Consider the following 17,516-nt stretch of genomic DNA (forward strand, 5'->3'; position numbering starts at 1 on the left):
TGGCCACAGAGGAGGATGACTTATGATCCTTAGAAACATTATAGGAGTGGAGATAGGGGTCAAAGAGTTGGAGTGCATCAATTAGACCTTTCACTTTACGGTGGAGAGTACTGATGAGGTCACTCCCCTCTGACATAACTAAATACTTTCATTCAAATATTGTAAATTTGTTTTTTGTTTCTTTTTTCTACTCACAGATTTTATATTTTTGGTTACACAAAAAAGAGGAGTGCATGGTTATCGTGGTAACCAAACTGGATGTCTTGTCATACACTTACTGGCCACTTTATTAGGTACACGATAGAAACATTCCTCAGTGATTTCAGTTCATACAGACATGATAGCGTCACACAGCTGCTGCGGATTTGTCATGTGCACATCCGGACTATCAATCCCCTGTTCCAACACATCCCAAAGGTGCTCTACTGCTTTGAGATCTGGTGATAGTGGAGGCCATTTGAGCAGCCATCAGAAGATGGACATGTGGTGGTCATAAAGGGTTGAACATGATCAGCAATCATATTCATGTAGGCTGTGGTGTTTAACTAATGTTCATCTGGTTCTGAGGGGGCCAAGATGTTCCAAGAAAAGATCCCCTACACCAGGGGTGGCAAACTCCAGGCCTCGAGAGCCGGTGTCCTGCAGGTTTTAGATGTGTCCTTGATCCATCACAGCTGATTTAAATTGCTAAATTACCTCCCCAACATTTCTTGAAGTTCTCCAGAAGCCCGGTAATTAACTAATCATTTGATTCAGGTGTGTTGACCCAGGGTGTTATCTAAAACCTGCAGGACATTGGCTCTCGAGGCCTGGAGTTTGCCACCCCTGCCCTACACCATTGCACCACTACCACCCTACCCATTCATACAAAGCAGGATGGATCCATGCTTTCAGGCTGTTTACATTAAGTTTAGACTCTAAGATGTGAATTTCACAGCAGAAATCAAAACCCATCAGTGAACTAGAAAAGACCCAAAATATCTGAATAAGTAGCCAAATAAATTAAAATAACTGAATTAATTCCAGCCAGAAAAACAAATTCCCCTTTGGGTTGCATTAGGAAGGAAATCCTGCATAAGTCTCCCAAGTGGAGCTACCAACTGTGGCAACTCCTTGTGACAAGTCTCAATAATGTGGCCGTATGTACTTTTTTAAAGCAGTGTACATAGTGTACTGAATATAGAAAAGGAATCAATCTGAATGAAGGTTAAAATAATCATTTAAATAGCTAGTGCAATAGTTTTGCACAGCAGATATTAAAATAACTTTATACTATATTATCTGTTCCTTCTGTTATTTGTTGCTACGAACAAGTTTCACTCAGGACTGAACAGCCATCATTGCAGCTGCCAGATTTCACATCATTGCAGGCTGCCCTCTAGTGAACAATGCTGGATCTGCAGTGATCCTGATCTGAGCTCCTTGGACTCACACGTGAAGTGCAAACTAACAGGACTGAAGCTCGAGAGCATCACGGGCACACACAGTCCCTGCTGGGTTTTTTTTTTCTTAACCTGTAAGATGAATGGGCCTCATTAATCATGGCCATTTGTCTTTAGTTGTAAGTCTAGAGGTCAGTGATTAAACCTTGTTCTTTGTATCGTAGCCAGCTCTCTGTCTCCTTCTCTCTCTCTCTCTCTTTTCTTCCTCACTCAGAGGATCAGAGGGAGAGCTGCATTTCGTCGCTGCTCCGCTCTGCTTTTCATGGCTCTGATGTTGTCTGCCACCAAATCCCAGCTGAATAAAAGTCAGAAATTGAAGCAGCAAATCATGTTTTATGTATGTGTGCTTACACAATGAAAGCAAGATGGAAAGTGGGCCAAGCATCACACAGGGCATATTATGGCAACAAAGCAGCTTTCCACTTTCTTGGGAAAACGGCAGCCGCAACAGCCAGAGTGCCAGACACCGAGTACAATATGGCTAATGACAGAGAAAATAGAAAGAAAGATACATAGAAACTGCATTACCCGACTGCTCTTTTCCTGGGAAGTGCTTTACGATTCTCATTGATTCTATTCTATTCTTACTCAATATCCGAGGATGAGCAATGTGACAATGGATGCTACGAGACGCTCGACACCTGTCCCGATTTTTCACATTATGCAGAAGTAGTTTAACTTACATGTTTTCAGGTGTTTCGGGACACTTAAGTAGCAGCAGTTGTTCACTTTCATGATCAGCCAGTATTTATTTTCCTGGATATTGATGAATTAAAAATTACAGAAAATGGTGCAAAGATGAAATTTTAAAAATGTTTTTATAATAGAAATGATGATGATTTTTTTTTTTTTTTTAAAACTCAGATTCACAACAGTCCAAACCAAGATGAAATAGTTTACAAAGACAGTGGGAGTATTATTTGGAAAGAGTTGCTGTGGTGTATCTTGATTAAAACCCTTCTGTGTGCGTGGTTGATATGAGCAGTGGCTCAAACTGATAAAATTCACTTTGTGTTATTGAACTGATGTGTAATCTGCTTGTTTAAACAAAATAGCTGGTTGCTTTTCCCCTATTCCATTAATATACGTGCGTGATATTTGTGAGTTTTGGGCATAGAAGTTGGATGCTGACATGATGAATATCACCCACTGGTTTCTTGACTCCCATTTTAAAGCCGGGAGTTCAGTATTTTTGACATCACCGTCAAGGTATTTTGAAACGTCAGTGAGGTAACTGTGAAACTGAGAACACTGAGTGCTAATAGATTAGCAAACTGTTCATCACAAGCTAATTCTAGCCTAAATTGTACCCTCATTTACTGTGTATTTTGCTCTAAATGGGAGGATAATTAACATAATTGTTATTATTATGCTGTAAAAAATAAATAGATACATATAATGGGGAGCATGGTGGTGTAGCGATTAGCACTTTTCACATCAACAAGGTCTTAGGTATGAAGTAATCAGTCTGCTGAGGACTTTCTGTATGGGCAAACTGAACATGCATGTTCTCCTGCACAGTGTAAAGACATGTTTGTTAGGTTACTCAGTGATTGTAAATTAGTGTGAATGTGAGTTATATCTGTTAGGTCTATAATAGATAGGTGATCTGTACAGTCTGTACCCTGCCTCTCACCTGATAGCTTGCATAGGCTCCAACCCACCCTGCAACCTAGAGTTGGATAAGCAGAAGAAACAGGATAAAAATAGCAACTGAAACTCACCAGGAAAGTATTTACTGCGCTATCAAGTCAGGTGAGAAGTTGGGTTATTTTCTCCTAGGCTGTGTTCACACCAGAATGAATAAGAATCTGGTCTTTGTCTGAGGTTATGCTTTCACACAAGCAGAACACAGTTGGTCACGCTGATGCTTGGTTTAGGTGAGGATGGTTTCTGAGTAGACTGTGCAGGAGGCGGGTGAGCCACTGAGTAGCTGTGAATTCAACCGGTTATTACCTGAGATATGCAAATCAGCATGTTTGGAAAAAGGTATAAAGCACCTACAGTGGGGCAAAAAAAGTATATAGTCAGCCACCGATTGTGCAAGTTCCCCCACTTAAAATGATGACAGAGGTCAGTAATTTGCACCAGAGGTACACTTCAACTGTGAGAGACAGAATGTGAAAAAAAAAAAGTGGAGGCTAGGCCACTCCAGGACTTTCAAATGCTTCTTACGGAGCCACTCCTTTGTTGCCCGGGCGGTGTGTTTTGGATCATTGTCATGTTGGAAGACCCAGCCTCGTTTCATCTTCAAAGTTCTCACTGATGGAAGGAGGTTTTGGCTCAAAATCTCACGATACATGGCCCCATTCATTCTGTCCTTAACGCGGATCAGTCGTCCTGTCCCCTTGGCAGAAAAACAGCCCCATAGCATGATGTTTCCACCCCCATGCTTCACAGTAGGTATGGTGTTCTTGGGATGCAACTCAGTATTCGTCTTCCTCCAAACACGACGAGTTGAGTTTATACCAAAAAGTTCTACTTTGGTTTCATCTGACCACATGACATTCTCCCAATCCTCTGCTGTATCATCCATGTGCTCTCTGGCAAACTTCAGACGAGCCTGGACATGCACTGGCTTCAGCAGCGGAACACGTCTGGCACTGCGGGATTTGATTCCCTGCCGTTGTAGTGTGTTACTGATGGTGACCTTTGTTACTTTGGTCCCAGCTCTCTGCAGGTCATTCACCAGGTCCCCCGTGTGGTTCTGGGATCTTTGCTCACCGTTCTCATGATCATTTTGACCCCACGGGATGAGATCTTGCGTGGAGCCTCAGATCGAGGGAGATTATCAGTGGTCTTGTATGTCTTCCATTTTCTGATGATTGCTCCCACAGTTGATTTTTTCACACCAAGCTGCTTGCCTATTGTAGATTCACTCTTCCCAGTCTGGTGCAGGTCTACAATACTTTTCCTGGTGTCCTTCGAAAGCTCTTTGGTCTTGGCCATGGCGGAGTTTGGAGTCTGACTGTTTGAGGCTGTGGACAGGTGTCTTTTATACAGATGATGAGTTCAAACAGGTGCCATTCATACAGGTAACGAGTGGGGGACAGAAAAGCTTCTTACAGAAGACGTTACAGGTCTGTGAGAGCCAGAGATTTTCCTTGTTTGAGGTGACCAAATACTTATTTTCCACCCTAATTTACGAATAAATTCTTTACAAATCCTACCATGTGGATTCATGGATTTTTTTTTCACATTCTGTCTCTCACAGTTGAAGTGTACCTCTGGTGCAAATTACTGACCTCTGTCATCATTTTAAGTGGGGGAACTTGCACAATCGGTGGCTGACTAAATACTTTTTTGCCCCACTGTATAATGCTGCTTTCCATTTACCTCAGAAGTCGGATGACTGAGGTGGAAGTGATGTCACTCCTGAGTTGTGTGTGTTTCAGTAGTGAAGTCAGAAAAACAAGGAACAACAGCATTTGTTTTGCTCTTTAGCAAGATAGAGTCAGTCATGCATCATTATCATATTAGTGCAAAGCGTATTGTTTGTTTGTTTGTTTATTTTTTTAGCACTTAAAACCACCATTGCCACACGTTCGTGGATAGACCCTGACTTACTTAGCTGGTTACATGTCTTATGGTTTTACTGCTTTTTACATGCCCTGAAGCAATCTTGGATTGTCTTAGGGTTGGTGGGGCTGCTCTGACTGTCTGATTTTGGAAGTCTGGCTTGGGGGGGCGTTCCAGTTAAAAATTCTGTCCTCCAGTGAAATGCACCATAAGTTCCTTCTTTTTTTCCATCTTTTTAAAATTTTCAGATTTCCCATTTAACGCGGGAATCTGATAACGGTCAACTTTTCATGATTACCTGACTTTTTTTTTACATTAACCAATCAAGAGAATAATTGCTGATATTGTATTATACAGTGATGTGTACAGTGACAAATTTCTCCCATTAATACACTTAGATACATCCAGTACGTGTATTAATGGACTGAACTGAACACTTCTCTGTCTCTCTTGCTTCATTGTGCAAGAGTCACCTTGGCACAAATTTAGCCACGCCTTCTGGGTGACGGCAGCGACTTTCGCCTTCACCCTCCTTCGCTCCTCCCTCAACAGCACACCATACTGCATCTCTCCAGTAACCGAAAACTACTACTAACATAAGGATTGCTTTGATTTACAAAGTGAACCTAAGGCAGCCAAGCGCACACACAAGCTGCATGACCTTAGCGCTACCCTCAGCTGAAGTTAATACTGCAGCACCGTGCAGGAGCCTCAGTCACAGTGTCATTGTCCTGACATACAGTGTCATCCCTGCAGTGAGGACATATGCTGCTATTGCGATGTAATCTATCTAGCAGTGATCTAAAGGATGAATAATCTCTATCTAATCTGCACCCATGGGTTTACATCAGCCCATCATACTGGGTGAGATCTCGTCGCCTGATTAGACAGAGAGCATCGAAGCGAGATTTTATGCCTGTGCGTGTATGTGTGTGTTGAAGCCTTTAAACCACTGCGGAGATCATTATAGCATCACAGGTCATGTTTTATTGCCTTGCAGTGGGTTTTATGACAATTAAAAGACAGGCAGACCAGGGTTAGATCTATAAATCTGTGTGTATATTGATGTATTTGCACATTAGTGTTTCTAAAAAAATAAAATATTCTTGTATTTGGCTGTGAGCTGGCCTTATGGGACACTACTCTTCATTTATCTGTGAAGCTTAAAGAGGGTGAATAAATTTAACCACTCTCATGTTATCTCAACAAATCTTCCCCCGTGTCTCTGTGGAAAGGCTTTGACCCTCCTGCCACCCCACCTCCGTGTTAGAACATGCTAGATGCCCTTGACCCACCCCGTTTCTCGCACCTTCTCCCTCACAACGTTTTCTTTACTATTTGTTTCGTGGTGTTAGCGGCTACAAATCACGTGTCCATCAAATCAGGCCTGAAACACAATAATCATCTAATGGCAGAAATCCCAGACCCTGATTGCCACTTTAATCAGTCATACCTTGGCTTAAAGCCTTACTGACCTCTGTATTTCATTCAAATCTGGTTCTAAATTTGTGAGCTTTCCTGTTAACAGACACAGATGGACACCCGGTTTTGTTTCATTGTTGTTCCATGCTGATGATATTTGGGCTTCAGCTGGATGGAAGCCATATGGGAACCAAGTTAGTCAATAATTGTGTTTTATGTGGTCTTTTGATTGAATTAAATGGATCGTATTGATTTATATGAAACGTAATGCATTTGCATTTTTAAGCCAATGATGATCGCTGTTCTTTTCTGATTGTGTTTTGTTGGACACAAAATTACACAAACAATTAAGGACAAATGTTTAAAAAAAAGTGACATATATGGTTTAGATTGATGTGTAAGCTGTGTGATGCTCCGGTCCTTTTTGTTGTTTAAAGTTTGACAAGAAAAAACACCAAACTCCGGCTGGTCTCAGCAATTCTAGGAAAATCTGTCAATGTGATGGTCTGTGGTTTTACAGTCTATCTGCTGGTGGCACTGGCTGTCAGTGCCCAGTCAGCACTGGTCTGTGATTCCTGAAAGCCGCTCTATATCCTGGCCTGGAGGTCGGGTGATGTGGCATTACTGACCCCCTGGTGCACTGGGACATGGGGGCCAAAATCAATAGTCGTATCATATCGCTTCAGACTGTAACAAGCTGACTGATTACCTCATCGGCTTCCAGTGAAGATAGTGGAAAAGAAGAAAGAGGAAAAAAGGGTGCAATCAAAAGATTAGGAAAATTACAAATAAAAAACCCCAGCAAAGTAGCATTTTTTGGTGGGGGTGGAAATAAAATCCTCCCATGTGCATGTACTGCAAACCACAAGAAAAATGCTATAGTTAATATTATTGGACACCAGAGGGTGGTAGTACTAATGGAACTACATTTACACTTTGAAGTTATGATAAGGTATTTACACACAAGTGTATTCGGAGGAAGCAGTGTTGATATTATGGGAAAACACATATTCTTTATCTGCTCATAGATACGTTTTCTTTCTCTTTTTCATTTCATTTTTTTGCCTTAATGAGGATTTTTCCATTTCTCTTCCAAAGATTGGAACCACATTTAGTTTTAGGAAACTTGTGCAAAACTCCAGCTGTAAGAGCCGCAGTACAAGATGACAGTTTAATTTAAAATTTGTACAAATTTCATGATTCTTTTTTAGCTCTTGCACAAGAAAAGCGTGATGTATAAAGATAAATATTTGTGTATCTGCAGAAAAAACATCTACTGTCATACGTGTGAGACTTAAGTTACTATGCAAGCAGCTCAAAAGTGGCTTGTTTAAAGACAGAAGGAGAAAGGAAGAGATCAAGGATTGTAGATTTTATTGATCAAAAAGTGCATTTTCAGCTTCATGTTTGGACTGTGGTCACTGTGAGGTCATCACATTTGCTATTTCTGACTGTGTTTTTGTTTTCCTATGCTAACCATTTTAGATAAATTCAAATCCACACTGTAGAGTTTAGATGTTTGGCCCTTACTGTTTCAGTTCACTCGTACCTGACGGACACAACTGGTCAGATTAGTTCATCTTAACTCTTTGTTTTTCCTCAGGTCACGGTCCACCTGAAGAGAATCCCAGAAAGAAGCAAAGTCCTGGGATGAAAGCACTCTGCCATTTTCCTCTCTCCCCCAGACCACCAGGAGGAGGACGCTGGGTGACACACTGAGGTAAAGAACCACGCTAAAAAACAAAAAATAAAACACCCTCTGCAGACAAAACCCTTCTCTGATAACGCTGACCTTCAGTATTTGCTGACTCAAGCATCCCCCACTCCTCCTACTACCCACTCTTGTTCTTTCTTGCCCTCCCTTTTGTGTTCTTTCTCTCTTCTGTTTTTTTTCTTCTTCTTTCTTTTCATGAGAGCCGTCAATGCTGATCAGTGGACTGACAATGTGTGGGCTCATATTAGAGTGTCCTCATTTTGTCACACAGATGCAAGAACATTTATGGAAATAGGGGTCTTGGCCTCTTTGATGCTTCTGTTTAGGGACTAGATTTGGAGAAGGATAGCAGTTGGAGAATGTGACACAGGGGTTAGAGGGAGTAGAAGAAGAGATGAGGAGGTCAAGAGGTTAGAAATTTGCGGCTGAGCTCATGTTGTTCCATACTGTAGTCGAGTGCCTCACATGAGGCACCGAAGGTGCTGCTAATCAAATTGTCTCATTCAGAAAACACAATTTTCTTCGACTTCACTTTTTTTTTTTACACACCTAATATAGCTAATGCAGAGAATATTATGCACTTTTTTGTGTCTGTTGTTCTTCAAAAGCAGTCACACAACACTCAATCTTGACATTAAGCCCTTATCATTTCTATCAGCTAAAGAACAGTAAACGGCAGCACTTGTAAGATATTTGGGGTGATAATACTATGTTGTCAAGGCAGCAGCAGCTGTCTTCCTCTCTTCTTTCCACTGTATCCATTACAGATCTGCTATCTCTGCTGCATTTTTGTCCTCCAGTCCTCCCTGTCTCAGCCCAGCTGTCTCCTTCCTTCATTATCTGTCCCAAAACACAACTCACCACCTGTGTTAGAAGGTCGTTTTCAGAATACAAAGTCCTACTTAACATTTCATTTTTTGGTTGATACCTGTTTAGTAAATGCTAACGCTTCACTGAACTGTATTTGGCTGGGTAAAATGAGATTTAATGTGATAAACCAAAGCATACTTTGTCCTCATCTCTATAGAGTTTCAGCATCTTTAGAAATGTTTTCTGGGTTTTAAGGTACAAGTTCACAGTAAAATTGGCCAGAGTGTATTCAAGTAATCCCTGTGGTCCAAAAGCTCTGGTTTCAGACTGCTCTAAACACTTAGTTTCAAACATTTTTTCTACTCTTGGACCTGTATGATGTCACTGACAGCAGATATCCCAGGCACTCAGCTGCTCCTCCCAAGTGCTGTTCAAAGTTTCTGTTTGAGAAGGGCAGCCAATTAGAAGAAAGGAAAGAAAGTCAAACTGCTTGTTTCAGAAAGTGGATGAACTCAGGGGCTGCAAAAAGTATATTGTGTATCATTTTGTACTGTGAAAACTACATTAGTAGAGTTCAACAATGAAATATGGAGTTGAAAATGAGCATAATATGTCCACTTAAATGATTTATATTAGTTTTAGATACAAAGTCTCTCACTTTTCTTTAATACGTCACAAGTCCTGTTTTTCACTGACTCAAACTGAGCTGATGCACTGGTTTTGTGGATTTTTATTACCTATTCAAAGGCTGAAATAGAAACTCTTGCTGACTCACACACACTCGCACAGTGTCACACACATATAAAAGACTCAAAAGCTTTCTGGTGTTGTATTTTAAGCCCAGAGAGGTGGGCTGTGTTAGTGGTAGCAAAGTGCCAAGTCAGGGAGCAAAAGTGAACTCTTTCTTTTTTTCCCCCCTCTCTCACTTTACCACCGTGGGACTCAGAGGGAGGAATGGGGGAGTTCCAGTAAGGAGATAGAAAGTGATGACACACACACACCATTATTCAGTCCTCTTATTGGTTTTCCACCGCGGCAGCACACAACAACCAACCAAGAGTGCTAAGTGCTGCGTGCCACACAAGAGCCAAGTGTGTGATCTGAAAGTAAATTAGGGCTGAAACAGTCAGTGACTTAATTATTGATTAAATGATGAATTTATTTGTAAAAAAAAAAAAATTACTCAACAATTGAGCTGTCCTGATCAATTAATTGCCTGTACCCACTTAACAGCTGTATGAGGCTGGACTTAGCAATAGTGATGCTAACAATGATAGTGCTTTGATAACATTAGCACTTTAGCTTAATATCATAAAACTTGAAGTAAATTTATGAGGAAAGGAGAGACTTGCATCTCTGACTCTACAGTTGGTATGTTAAATGTTAAAGGTAATGACAGTAGTACTGGCTTGGAAGGGTTGCCAGGTTTGTAAAGTTGCATCTGAACAAACCACAAGATTTCTGGAACAACCTTGAAACCAAAGTAGATGTTTGGCCATAATACCCGCCGCCATGTCTGGAGAAAACCAAACACAGTATATCAGCTCAAAGACCTTCTATCAGCTGTCAGTGTAGTAGTGAAGGGGTGATGAACTGGGCTGGTTTTGCAGCCACTGGACCTGGGCATCTTCCTAATACCTGGTGAACAATACCCACACTCACTTTCATGTGCACTGGAGAACATGAGGTGCACGCTGCCAGAAAGATGTTATATAATATACTGAGATAAATGACTCGCCCTCTTTCTTCCTCTGTAGCGACTGCTGCTCTTCATGTGGTGGATGTTGTTTGTTAATTGGGTGTAACTAGGCCTAGTATTTAGCCAAAGGGGATAGGTGCTGCAAACCGTGTTGAAAGGGGTATTCCCCCGATGCCTGGGGCCATTGTGCTCGAACACAAATCCACTAAACACAAAAAGTGGATAAGATTTCCCAAAATGTCATATCCGATGCAGCACTGTGCTGATGCAGAGAGTAAATGTGAAAGAGGAGGGGGATGATTCTAAGGCTAAAAAGAGAAGGGGGAGGAGAAAAAGGGAGTCAGAAGAGAGTAGTGTGTGTGCTAAAAGAGGGGAACTAGAGGCAGACAAAAGTGGGAGAGGGGAGGGAGGAATGAGGAGGAGGAGGAGGCGGTGGGGGAGGCGGTGCTAAGGCAGACAGCAGGGAAGGAAAGCTGAGAAGAGAAACAGTGGAGTGAAGTGAGAAGACCAAGAAGGAGGTGGTGAGGGGACAGGAAAATAAAAGGGCTTCCATTTGAAAGTCCTTGTGTCAGGATATGAAGTCTGGGAGCGGCGCAGAGGCAACGGCAGGAAGCTGGAATGCTGTAGGGGAGAGATAGTCGACAGAAGAAGGAAGGGGAGACGCGGAGAATCTGAGCCATCAGAGCACCGGACTGATTTTTTTTTTTAAACTTTTTTTTCCAAGAGAGACAAGTGAAGGCAGCGATGCAGGGCTCTCACTGGAGTGAGTATGGAGGGAAGGAGAGAGTGTGTGTGCTCTTACATGTGTCTGTATGAGAAACGTCAGTGCATATGCCTCAGATTCTCCAAACTCAGGCTCTCCTCACCCTGCTTTCCATTGCCGTTTGGCTTCGTTTAAATTTATGCAAATTTGCCTGAGAATAAACTTTGTATTCATGAGCACCTTGACTCTCTGTGTGAAGCCCCTTATGAGGGTGAGTTACATTTAACGAAAGGCGCAAGGGAGATGGACAGCGAGGCGCGTGCAACAAGGATTTTGCAACTAGAATGGAAACTAGTTTAGTAAAGAAAAAATGCTGGTGACTTCTAAAAACTGAGTAATGAATAGTTAAATGATGATTCACAAACTTCAGTCAGCTGACAGACTCAGAAGCTTGAAGTTACTGCTCTTAAGTTGTCACTTTTGTGGCTGGTCTAAATGACCCTGAAGAGTTTTTGTGCAGGGACAAACAAAACTGGTTGCCTGGATTTGTTGAGGTGGGATGATGAGGGTTTTTTGTGGTGTCTGAGCCCAGGTTTTCTAATCCTGACCCTGGCTAATCTACTCATTACACACTGTTGGGAGTATTGATTTGAAATTTCAGCCTTAAGAAAAGCTGCCCCCCTTTTTGGACAGTTGGCCTGGAGGAAGAAGGAGAAGAAGGAGGAGGGTGTTATTCAATCTGTCTTAACACACACTCACAGTGAAGATAAGAAAAGCATGAGGCAGCATGTACACTTGCACCAAAGCAGACAATTAGGCCACATCTCAAAAGTGTGACCTGCAAAAAAACATGTTTTCATCCAGAAGACTCAAAGGGAATCTTTGTGTTTCTTTTGATGACAAAGCACTGGGGGTAGAGCCCGCTGCTATTCCTCTCATGTCTTCCCTATGTGTGTAATTACAAGACTCCTCGTGTGCCTCGGGCCACATATTGTAGTTTCTCATCAAGTTTGTTTTGACCCGAGAATGGTGCGTCAGCAGATATGTTTATAGACAGCTCGCAGTGCTGTCCATTCACTCAACTCTTTGTAGTATCTGTGTTTGATTGTATCATGTTAAGGCTTCATTTGAGGGCTTGCTAGGAGAAGACTGTAATTACCCAGAATGGGATTTGGCAGAGTTCGCAGGAGTGACGTTTTACTCTATAAATGCACAAACGCTGACGTGACGTTAACGGTAAGGTGAAGGGGAGTGAGAATGGGGGCAGAGATGGAAAAGAAGGGTTACCTCATCTTCTCTGGACAAAATAAATGAGGTAACGTGTCACATGTTGCAGCCGTGTTGACTAATGCTTCCTGTGTGCTGTGGGTGTGTATGCACAGTACTAAAAGGTAGTTAAGCAGCTTCAAAAAAAGGTATTGAGACCTTTTGTGGCTCTCTTTGTCTTTTGAAAGTCTTTTACCTTTTATCCTCTCTCTGTTTAGGCTGAGCTTAGGTGGGCTGGATTCATTTAAGATCACGTTCCAGTTTGTTAAAGTCACGTTCTCACACAGAATGCCAGCAAAAACTTTAGATCATTTGTCATTTGCCCTAAAGAAAGGATAGCCATAGCCACCATGATGTCACCCAACTGCTTCACAGTCACCATCTTCATATTTTGAAATTGGATGTGATGAGAAGACAGTGGATCTACCTGAAAAACCAAGGGACACTCATGATAGATGCTAGTCAGTCAAACTGTAAAAGATACCCTGCTTTATCCTTCTTTGTGACTGAATCAAACCAAATTCACAAAATAAATCTCACATTGTATTAAGTAAGACTTAAAAATAGTGATTGAGGCCATCATTAAACTGTGTTACTGAGGTCACAGTCAAGAGCGCCAAAAGGGTCGTTTTCTCCATGACTTCTATACCAGCGGTGCCCAACCCCTGGGCCACGTACCGGTACCGGTCCGTGACTTGTTTGGTACCAGGCCACAAGAGTTGAGGCTCGGGTGTGAAATTTATGGCTTTCAGGGTTTTTATCGTTAACTCGGTTTCCCTGGGTCTTTTCCCGTGTTGTAGTTGTAGAAATATTTACACGTTACCATAGCAACCAGAGAGCATTAAGGGCCAGAGAGGAGGATGTTGCTCTTGATGTTGTTGGCGGATTTCAGGAGGGCGCTGCTAATAAAGTTACACAATTACACAGTAAATTCGCATTTATTATTATATTTACAAAATACCACAGTTTTTGTCTTGGTTGTATCATTTTATTTTGTTGTATTTATCCGCGACATATTGTCTGACATTAAACCAGTCCGTGGCGCAAAAAAGGTTGGGGACCATGGTTCTATACAACTAGACTTCATTCCAAATTCAGTGTAGTCGCCCCCTGCTGGTCGATAAGAACGAATAGCTTTTTAATGCTCGCTGCAGTTTCTTTACTCATCAGACGTGCCTATGCTGTAGGTATGTCATAATTTCAAACCGTTTCTGAAAGACTATACCGTAACCTGACACCTCTCTATAAATGTGCACGTGGCCATTGATGCACCCACACAGGGATAAATGCTAGGAACAATCAACATCTGAGAGGTACATGACCGGCCGAAATAACACCAAAGCCCCGTGTGCGAGAGGGTTAATATAAATAAAGGGGTCCTACAACAGCATTAGCCAGTTTGACTTCAGCTGTCACACCAAAGGAAATAAATGAGCTTGTTTCTGTTTACTTGGTGGAGGATATGCTATCAGTATCAACTTGCTGTGCAAGCATTTAAAGGTAAATGTATGGTAGGCTGCACATAACCTCTGAATATAACCAACATGTGCAACAATGACTTTTTAATGGCAGTAGCCTTAAAAAAAACAAGATACACTTAAGAAAAAAAGTGTTATTCAAAACTATTCAGTCTTTCTCAGATAAAGGTTTTTATTGCTTTTCATACTGGTTTTTGACAGCACTCGCCCATGCAAAGAAACAAACTGTAGTGATTTACAATCTATGTGCTAATCGTGCACTAACATGACTTACTGAGAACGGCAAATGTTCCAAAGTCAATAAAACAACAGCAGAATGCTTTTAAAACGCTGAACTGTCATTGTTCTTGTCTCATATTAGTTTAGGAACTTGTGTTTTTGGTTACAGTAGTGTTACATCTTAGGCTTCCTAACCTTAGGGGGTTACATTGTCATGGTTCAGGTGATGATGAGTGCATCGTACCTGGAGAAAAATCTGTTATTTATATACCTTAGAATTACAGCTCTTTCCCATGTGTCATTTATTACTTTTTCATCTCCAGCAGAGCAACGAAATGCTGTTTTTGTTAAAGCAATAGGACAAATTACGTTTTGAAATACATGTACCCATTCAGCAGCGGTAGTCTCTTTGGTGTGGGGGCACCAAGTTCATCAAAAAGACCGAATTATAAGGATGGATTCAGATTCCATAAAATTTTACTAGCCCCTTTCACACTTTCTGTGCTCGGCTCCATTCTTTTGCAATGATCCCATTTAGCTACATCTCATGCCAGGTGTTTATGTAAAGCCTCTAGTTGAAGAGCAGGGTGGACGAATCCAGAAAGAGACAGACAGATATGCAGGAAGACAGAGAGACGGCAAGAGATTCGAAGTCGGCCTGGCTTGTGCTCAGTTTGCTGAATGAGTATTTTCCAAGCCAGCCTGTCCCCACTCTGTCTTTCTCGAGTTTGCAGCGGCACGGACAGTATGTCTGAATACGTCTGCACATGTGCTCCTTCGCCATGTCAGAATTTATGCAGTGAGGCTGGCACAGTTAAAGTGAGGCGTTGTTGCTTATGTAATAGCTGCTGTGGAACTCATTTGCCTGGCTGTATTTAGTAGCACTCTGTGTTTTTTGTGTATGCGTGTGGGCGGCATTGTCTTTGTTATCTTCTGCTTCAGCTATGATTGCTGATTTCACTCTCGAGCTGTGACACTTTCTGAGAAACATAAGAAAAATTTGAGACTTTTCAGATATCGAGTCCTACTTTTCCTCATTGAAGGATGCCAGTAAAGAGAAAGTCATATCGCTCGCTACCCCGTCTTTGTTCTGCGTCGCATTATAGGTCACATTGTGTGCCAAAGTGTGGTTGCTTTCAGTGTAAGATAACAGGCCTTTTCTCTCTGCTTTCTACCCTCTTGTTAAACGGAAACAATGGCCCTCCACTGTCGTACAGCCAAAGCAGCAGGGGGGGAAGGAAGGGAAGTTTAGGAGGGAAAACTTGCTCTTCTCACTACTGTTGGGACAATGAGGCTTCAAACAGAGTTTGGATTAGCCATGTTGTTAAAGACCAGATGACATGCTTTTCCACTGATAAGATTTCATAAATTAAGTGAAATAGTTTAGTTTGAACTGGTCATTGATCCTGACAAACGGTAGTCCACTGGCCAGACTAATCCATGTGTCTCTACCACCGGCATTCTTGGTATTTCCAGTGTCTGTGGGTCTGACCGCTGACCACTGCTGGATAACTTTCAGTGGCTGGAAAACCTCCTGGAAAATCCAACATTTGGAGCAGACCAGGAATGTCAGCCATCTTCCCCTTTTTACACATACTGCTACCTCAGTTTCCTCCAGCGTCAGCTGACTGAAGCACTGTTAAAGGCTGGGTATTGAGTTCTCTGTCATTTCTAATACAAATTTAAATATGTCAGACCTAAAATTTAATGCCATGTTAAATTCATATTCATACTCATGCTGCTATTTCTGTCAGCATGTGAGATCATCAATGAGTGCTGATGACCTGGCTCCACTGGCAGGCATGCATGCCCATGACATAACATTACCTCCGCCGTGTTCGACAGATAACGTGGTATGCATTATCTGTCATGAGCTGTTTGATTCCTTATCCATGCTTTTTCTTTTTTTTAAACTATCTATCCTTTATCTTTCATCTTGGTCTCACCTTTCCAAAGAATTTTTTTTGGATCAGAACAGGGTTTTTTTTTTTAATGTTTTCTGGCAAAGTCTAACTAGTGCTTTGCTCCTTACTGTAAGCTCCCTGTGTTTTCATTCATGAGGGCATCTCTTGATTAGTGTGGTTTTGACTTGGTTAGATTTAGTTTTTCTGAACCATGGAAATAAATCTGCGATCATGCACATTAGTTGTCTTCTTTGGGTTTTCAGACCTGTTAGTCTTTTTCACCGGGCCAGTTCATTCGATTGCTGACTTGATCACTTTTGAACTTTTTGCTGTCTCTCTGAAGCTTATTTTAGTTTTAAGCCTAATAAAGGACTGTTAACTTTCATTGACATCTCTGAGCCTAATTGAGACTTCCAGTGAACAGCTACCAAATGCAAGTTAGGTACTTGCAATCCACTCTAGATCTTTTATGCCTTTTACCCTCTTCTTACAGTGGAATAATGAAGGAACAGCTCTCACTTGGCAGTGAATCTGCTTGTCAGTCAATTGTCCAGTTACTTTTGAGCCCAAATGGCGAACTATGAATCAAAATGTCTGTAATTCCTAAACAGTTAAGTCGCTACTTTTGTAAAACTCTCTTCACATCATGTATATCATTGTATGATAAAACAAAAAATCCACTGTGTTGGTGTAACAGTGGTACACCACCACAGCCATAAACCCATCAAGGTTGAAGTGTATAAAAGGAGTAGCTGAGTAAACAAAACGTGCATATACACACTAAAACTAGACTAGACTTGGTAATGGTAATGTAACTATTCTTCTAACTGCTCATCCATGTTGTTTGCAGCTGTCCACGTGTGCATCTGTAAGTAAGTATAATCCATTTATTAGTGACATACTGGCTGTGGAAGCTTGGTGTGTGTGTGACCACATGTATTGTCTGGTGCATCTTGACAAAATGTATGAGAAGATTCAGTTCTTAAGTCAGCTGTGGGTGTTTGTGGGGAACCTAACAGGCAGTGTGTTCCAAACTGAACTTAGAAATAATCTTCCCAAGGTCTATTCGTGGCTATATGTCAACTTAAATGTCTTTCCATTTTCCATTTTCAGTAGTTTCAACCCCCACAAGAATTTTATGATTTGCCCCTGCAGCTATATGTATGTGTGAGCGTCCCTGTGCGTGATAGGACAACAAGAGAGTCTGGGCTTCGGTAAGCCCGCTCTCAAGTTCAAATTGAGGCCAGATGCTTTGAGATGCTAAAGAACCAAACCTGTCTGCTGTCAAACTGTCACAAATGCACAAAACACACTCCTTCACTCACCTATTCACCTATTCT

The 17,516-nt window shown here is 41.7% G+C and overlaps 1 protein-coding gene across 1 annotated transcript in view; it reads left to right on the forward strand.

The window, feature by feature from the left end:
• Nucleotides 1-17,516, forward strand: part of lzts2a (leucine zipper, putative tumor suppressor 2a) — a 44,420-nt gene that overhangs the window by 12,167 nt on the left and 14,737 nt on the right. Inside the window, exon 2 of the mRNA XM_012919273.4 lies at nucleotides 7,987-8,103. The gene's annotated coding sequence lies outside the window, so the exon portion shown is untranslated. The remainder of the gene's footprint in view (nucleotides 1-7,986; nucleotides 8,104-17,516) is intronic.

This window comes from Maylandia zebra, linkage group LG13 (assembly GCF_041146795.1).
Source record: "Maylandia zebra isolate NMK-2024a linkage group LG13, Mzebra_GT3a, whole genome shotgun sequence".
Classification (NCBI taxonomy): domain Eukaryota; kingdom Metazoa; phylum Chordata; class Actinopteri; order Cichliformes; family Cichlidae; genus Maylandia; species Maylandia zebra.